Consider the following 7,851-nt stretch of genomic DNA (forward strand, 5'->3'; position numbering starts at 1 on the left):
TGTAGTAATGAATAGGTATTATTGAGCTATAATAATATATATTCTATATTAATAGTAATAACGTAGGGGTTATAATATTTGTGTATACAAACATTGTTACAATTCTACAATAGGAGACCTGATAGCTGAGCGGGCTGGGGCGAGGGTCCCAGAACGCTTGGTTCAGAAGGTTGTGGATTCGATTCCTACCTGAGCTGGTCAATATTTATTTCGCGGCGGCCCCGAGAAATGAACCTTGACATTCCCACTCTGGGGCTGTACAGGTCCTCAATGGAGGACTTAAACCAAAAAAAAAATAAAAAAAAAATTCGACCATATTTTATGATAGACTATGAATTCTACCATTCTTTATTTATAATCTGAATCGCTCTTGAATAAATCAGAATATTAAAATCAACGGCCACTCAAGATTTAATACCTACTTCTATTACTTAATCCCTAATGTCTGGCCTAATTTTACTTTATTTTTAATTCTTTTTTTTCCCATAGAAGGTTTGGGTTTTGGGTAAGTTAACAGATGGAGCATGCTCATAAATTCTTTATTTTGAAAATAAAATAAAAAATCTATTGAATCGGCAAATAAAAATCCCCTTAATCCATTATACTGGATGTAAATTTATGTAATAAAAAACTTGAGAAGAACCTAAGGAAGCTTTTTGCTTTATGATCCATCAAAATTGTGAAATAAAAAAAAAAGGCCGACTTGATGACAAATGATCCCAAGTTAGTTATAAGAAAATACTCATCCATAATTAATCATTTTAGTTCGAAAAGGGATAGTTTTAATATGTCATTATCGTTATTATTCAAAATTAAATATAAAAAAAAAAATATAAATAGTTCGTTACACAGTGTTTAGGTTGAAATTATCTACGAGACATGGAACTCTATTTCTCGAATATATTATAACTAATGATTGGAAATATGAATTTCGAGTACGCAACGAAAGAATTTTTTTTTTATCACAAAATAGCACATGTGAGTTCAAATTCTTCCCCCCATAAAGGTATCATTTCTTAGCAGCAAACCATTAAATTTGCGAATATCTATATTATAAAGATCCTACATGAAAAATGTGATTCAAGAGATTCCAAAAATAATTTTATTCGATAGTGATAAAAACTGTTTATGATTAGCTTACGAAATTTGTCTATCCACAATTTTTTAATTATGTTTTAGTAGAATTATTCATCTTTCAGAAAAACAAAGATTCATAAATAATATTAAATAAAGAACACGATTTTTTTCAAAAAAAAGGATTTAAGACCTATGACGTAATAAGGTTTTTGTACAAGGACTCCTTATCACGGCTTGTCTTCGTTTCCTAATTTTCAGAAAACGATTGCTCTTTGGACCTCGAAGGTAAGAACATTTTAAAACTAGTGTAGTAACTAATTATATTAACTACAAATGTAACTAAATAGTACAAATATTTTCTATTGGAAATTATAACTCTACATGTGCTTATCTCGAATGTTTTTTCCATCTAGACATTTTCTTGATAGATTTTTTTCCTGTTTTAATGTATTTTTTAAAATAATTATTGTATAGGATGAAACCGATTTTTTTATGTAAAATACTAACATTTATTTTAATTAATTAATAAATAAATTTAATGCTTTTTTGTTGCAAAACTTTTTAATGGTATTATGTCACTCTTAGCAGCTTTATCATCATTTAATATGGAACCTTCATTTCATAGTAATTTAATATCATAAATTATTAAAGAAAAATTTGAATATGCAAAGTATGTGCTAAGCGAAAGAACGAGAATGGCATACTTAAAAGTTTACTTAAAAAAATTATTAAAATTTGTGAAATATGTTAGAGCGAATTTCCTCACCATGTACAGGAATCCATCTTGGAAACTCTCCACACCAACTGCAGGATGGAAATTTAATTTCACTAATATCAGTCACATCAGAAATAGCAAAAATTGTTCCATTAGTTTTCCGTGTTTATTGGTTATAGTTTTCAAAAAATATAATTTCACGTTCCATGTTAAACAATTTTAATATATAATAAACTGCTTTTGACCTTCTTAGGGTATGAATGAATTTGTTTGGTCAATTATATAAACCACTCTTCCCGTAGAAGGTTCTTGACTGGATAAGTTATGTGGTAAATTAAGTGTTGTCCAGACTGGCTCTCTGGAATCAGACAGACCAGCCATCAGCTGAGATGAGCAACAATTTAGCTATAGTTGTAATTAATAGCTAAAATAGCCATGGATACGACCCTTAGTCATGAATGAATAATTGATAAATAAATATCGTATCCATGGCAATATTAGCTATTATTTACAACTCTGGTCATCAGCCACCTCTACTTTTCCTCTTCCTGGCCAATTGAGTAACTATTTTGTTGATGGAGAAGATACTGTTCATTAGATTCGATAGTTTGTAAGTCCTAATCATATGAGGCGTACATATGCAAATGGGGATAAAAAAAGATTTGAAATTTTTTTAAGAAACTCAAAAATAGGAATAACTCAAGTGATTATTTTTTGAGGAATTATCATTAGCTAAATGATAATTAATTAAATTTAATTATATCAGAAAAGAATTTTTAAAAAACTGTTAAGCTATTGCAAGTAGGAAATTATATACATAGATTGGATTTATATCTTTTACATGAAAATTTTTTAAAAAAGTTCATAAAGTACAAAATTAAAAATGATTATGTTTTATTTAGGTTAAAAATTATTCATCATACATATTTAACAGTTATATAAAAAAGGAATAATAAATAAAGATATAAATTTTTTCAATATACATTTTTTATTACAATTGCCAAAAAGTATTATGATTTCTTTTTTGTTTTTTTACTCCTAAGATCCATTTGGTGCTCTACATGAATGTTTTGATTTGTCTCCATTGTTTCTAGATTATTAATAATATTTAAAATACTACTTAAATTAAAATTTAATAGTATTAAAATAATAAAAATACTGCAAAATATTTCACTTTTTTCTTCAAAATAACAACGTTTCTGTAATAAAGCTGATTTATGACTTTTGTGTCATACATACAATGTTAAATTGTATGTTAATTACAATATTTTATGTACATAAAATATTGTATGTTAATTACAATATTTTATGTACATAAAATACCATGACTTAATGTTACAATCATTTTCTTAAGAAAACAAATCTCCAAAGGATTCTTTCAATGATATATGAAATCAGCCTTAAAAAATTCGATGATACCAGAAACTGCTATTTATGAAACATTTTCGTTTGATGAAAAAACGCCTGTTTTTGTTTTCTATCGATATATTTATTCTGATAGTGACACAATTAGTTTTTCATTTGGAAACTAATTGTGTCACTATCAGAACGATGCACAGAAAAAAATTTAAGCGGCTTATGCTTAAGCTTTGTTATCCTATTATTTAATCACTCTTATTTCCAACGGCAATAGTCGAATCGTTATTTAATAGAACGTAATATAATTTTATTTTCCTCTGTTGTTAAATAGAGAGAGAAAGAAATTATATAATTGTACAAAATCCAATAACTTCATCAATAATTTATTTTTTTGAATAATCAGTGGGATATTAACGCATATTCAGATAAATAGCCGAATGATCTGAGAGCTTTGAAAAAATAAGTAAGCAAATAAAAAATTTTTTTTTTGTGCGATTCTCATGAAAATGTAAATAAAAAATAATTTAAAACTCGTTCTTACTTCATCAAGAAACCGAAAAACCGATTCGAGGAATTGAAAAAAAAATATTGTGTCAACATCGACATTTTTTTATGCTGTCCTTAATTGGGTCGTATTTCTCCCCCCTCCCATTACTGCTCGCATGAAACCCGTTTTGAAATTTTCTCTCCTTCCTCAGTAAATATGTCTTACTTATCAACGAGGACCTTGTGCCGCCGTTACAATCGGAGTAATATAGCACCGTTGCCAGATACACTAGGTATAACCATGGGGATACCCATAGGGGGGGCAGTTATCTCCTCTGCCTCCCCCACTAGGATAGAAAAAAACAGGTATTACAGGCGATGATGTTTTTATAAATTCGGCATTCAAGCCCTATTAAAAAACTATTCTGATGAGTATAAGATCTGACTGATATTAGATAACACTTTATTTTACTTTGATTTGTCGTGTTTAATAAAATCGTTTAGCCTTTTTGAGAAAATCAAAAAAACTTAGTAAACGTGGCACTCTGGTTGGACGATTTTATTGAAAAATTTACTGTAAATTCCGAGAAATATATTAGCCTTAAATATGTAAATCCGGTTTCGTACAAGTCTTTCATCTGGCAAAATGGTCTGTGAGTGAACAGCAAATCACTCACAGACCATTTTGCGAAACTTAGTTATTACTTATTTGGACTCGTGGATCTCAAAACATTTATTTCAGTCCAAAACTCGAAATCGATTTTTTTTTATGATCACAATGCTTTGACTTACTATATATTCCGTTTATAGGAAAGTGAAAATAAACATTTATGTACTCAAAACCAAAAATATTCAGTATTTTTCAATTTAGATGTCAAGAAGTTTGATTTCATGTTTGTCTGTAGTCAAATTAGTGCTCGGGCATAATCGATAGAACTGTTGGCCCGATTTTGATGAAATGCTTAAGGATTATGAGGATTGTTCTAATTGGTTCAGTATACATCCCGTCCATTAATTTCCCTTATACATTTTTGGACGTATTTTTCTAGTGAAAACTAAATTTCAAAAACCGTCCGTCCGGAATTTAGAGGGAACTAAGGGATTATCGTAAAAAAAAACAAGGCCAATTGTAACAAAATCCAACCAACAACTTCACCTTAACAAGAAAAAAAAGAATTTTCCCAAAAACAAAAATTCAAAAAACGCCAAAACCCTAAAATTTAACCCAAAAACAAAAAACAAAAGGAATAAAAAATAAAGATAATAACATTTATTTTTAATCGTTGAAATATAAGTAATTACATGTCTTAATAGGATTCAGTAGCAGCTATTAGGATGAAGTATATATTGTATAATATAGACATATAAAGTAAGTACATACACTTACTATAAGTATCTAGGATTATTTAACTGTATATGGATAAGGTAAACAGGAAAAAAGAACAACAGTACTTAGGATGTTAGAAAAAAAAAATCATTTCGTTTTTAAATCTTACACATCAATTTCCAAACCCTCCAATTCCACACCACAACCCTTTTAAGAATGGTATCCAAACTGGAGGATTAAAATAAATCCATCTAATGACCTCACACCTATGACGTCCTGCCCTGCTGTGTCTTTTATCCCACGTATCTCTTGTAATCCTCAAACAACTCTGAAACGGAAGGAAATCGCTCGCCGATTCCAGCAATTACAACAAATAAAAGACAAGCGATGTAAACTAACAATTATAACAAAAGAATAATTACTAAACCATCGAATTCCTCTCGTACAATAAAAAATTCTTCGGAAAATTCTCAATGCTCCTTTTTCTTGTCACTGATAAAACCATCCATTATGACACTGATTCAAATGTTGCTGATTTGCCCAGAACCATATCTCAATCCTTCCATGATAAATTCTTACTACCCCGAACTCCCTGTTTTAACCTTGCTTCCTTTTCAATTCCTAATAATTATTCAAGGCGTCTGAAAATAAGATGTCCTCGAGACCATCTAGTCTAGAAATGCTTCTGAACTTGTCTGACGTATTTTTTAGATGTAATTAATTTGAATCACTGTTACGCCACCGAAACCTAAGCATTTAGATGTTTCTTCGTTTTTACCAGGAACGAATATCACTGAGACAATAGGTATTGTTCCATCACATTTGAAGAAGTCGGATGATTGACAGTAATGAACGCTTGTTGCAACAAAGAATTTACTCTTAATTTAAAGACAGGCTTTAATTGAACTCTTCCTTAATTAAAAAAAAATAATAAACTGATATATGCAAGCCTAAGAAGTTATGTATCGTGCCTGAAAAATAACTATTACTCTTTACAGAACGGGCAAACAAATGTTTTTAAACGTAATAAAAATTCTTAAAGTTGGTCAGATTTTTGTTTATTTTCATGACACTAAGGAAGTTTATCAAAATTCAATAGTCTTATCTGTTTTTCGATTGTTCTCTCAGTCAGTAATGATACGAGTTATTACCAGAAAAGTCACTCATGATAGATGTCATGTCATTATATTTTTCATAAATTTCGGTCTCATAATTACGGGTTATCAGTATGCAAGTAGGGACCCTTCAGATTAGAGAGTGCCCTCAAAATTATTTTATGAAATACTTTTGGTTGTAAACAATTCGCTAGTTAAAATAATTAATTTATCTAATATTTGAAAAGTAATAAACATTAAAATGAAAACTACACATTTAAAAGAGGTTCGTTTATTGATTTTATGTTAGAGAAATCATGAATTACTTCTTAAAAGTCTACTTATTTAATAATTGGAGAAGTTTGTCGGGAGGTACGGTCAGCAAAGAACAACAAAAGTAAACAAAACCATATTTATTTATTTTATGCCGACGTTTCGACCTGAGTTTCAGGTCTTCATCAGGGGTTATGGCGTAGAAGGTAGGCCAGTTTATCTATAGGCCAGTCTACTTATTTAAGTTCATGAGTTTCTATCAACATTTTTTTTTTTTTTTTTTATTGATCGATATTACAACCTGCCACACAATTGTGGGAAATAGGTAATAGTGATGAATGATCTCATACATACTAAAATAAAATAAATAAATGAATTAAAAAAAAAAACTTTCTTAAAATATATACAAACAGAAGAATAAACAAAATGAACATAATCAAACTATCTGTTTGAAAAATAATTAAATAAAGTAACATAATGATAAAATCTCTAGTCACATTTACACTCTAATATACAATATTTACAGAATCGACCTGAGGGTCCCTGAGCCCACTGAATTCCCCACGTGTAAGGGGTAGAGCAGAGCTCAAGAGATCCCAGCGCATCCCTCTCGCCGCATCACTGGTTGTATCAACATTAATATATAAAATGCTCAATCTTTCTTAAAGGAGAACTTTTTAGTTCATATACTTAATTTATGCAGACCCGTTTTAATTTATGGATTACAGGAGAGATGAGGCTCAGTGGACCCTTGGAGTGAATATGACACTGGTCAGGGAAACTGTTGAAGGGTCTATTGTTTTCTCAATTTAAAAAGGGTGAAGCAACTTCTAAAAAAAAAAAAAAAACGTGATTATTAACACTGACTGACCTCAAACCTGAAAAATGTAACAAGCTACGTTATTGTTCGAAAAAAAATCAAAATCGGTCACTGTTTGATCTACAAGCAATATGTACAAGCTCATATAGTATAAGAGCCGGAAAGAAAAAAAAGCAGTTATCTCACCCCAATTTTTGATTACTTTAATACAAATTATGTATATTACTAGTCAAAATTGATGAGTCTGCCAAGTATAGGTAGGGGGGATAAAAAATGGCAGCTGTTTCAAAACCTTAAAAAAACATTTATTTTTCATTCGGAGCTCTATATCTTAAAAACTACCAATAAAAGAACATTATTTAAATAAGAGTAAATTTGCTGAAATATTATCCATAAAAGAGCTATTTACGCCCAATAGTTCTCGGGATATAGCTTTTTAAAAAGCAAAATTTCTTGAACATTTCTGAAAGATTAGTAATTAGCTAATTTATTTTTAGAAATCTATATCTCAGGAACTATGGGACGTACAGATGTCTATTAGCACTCAAATTAAAGCTAGTTTAATGGACTATAAATAAGTTTATGGCCTTTACCTTCATAGGAATAGTAGTTTTTAAGATATTGGCTATAATATATTGATTTATAGTTGTTCTGACAATAAGTTTGATTTATGAAAAACTTCATTTTAGAAACCGTTGGA

General features: G+C 29.6%; 2 protein-coding genes across 2 annotated transcripts in view; one reads left to right on the top strand and one right to left on the bottom strand.

Moving 5' to 3' along the window:
- Positions 1-7,851, bottom strand: part of LOC106678030 (hornerin) — an 80,869-nt gene that overhangs the window by 18,373 nt on the left and 54,645 nt on the right. The gene's annotated exons all lie outside the window — the stretch shown is intronic.
- The window catches only part of LOC106678035 (cytochrome P450 6a2), a 61,485-nt gene continuing 54,985 nt past the window's right edge, over positions 1,352-7,851 (top strand). The window contains exon 1 of the mRNA XM_067046619.1: positions 1,352-1,362. The gene's annotated coding sequence lies outside the window, so the exon portion shown is untranslated. The remainder of the gene's footprint in view (positions 1,363-7,851) is intronic.

This window comes from Halyomorpha halys, unplaced genomic scaffold, assembly GCF_000696795.3.
Source record: "Halyomorpha halys isolate HHAL.00 unplaced genomic scaffold, Hhal_1.1 Scaffold120.1, whole genome shotgun sequence".
NCBI lineage: Eukaryota > Metazoa > Arthropoda > Insecta > Hemiptera > Pentatomidae > Halyomorpha > Halyomorpha halys.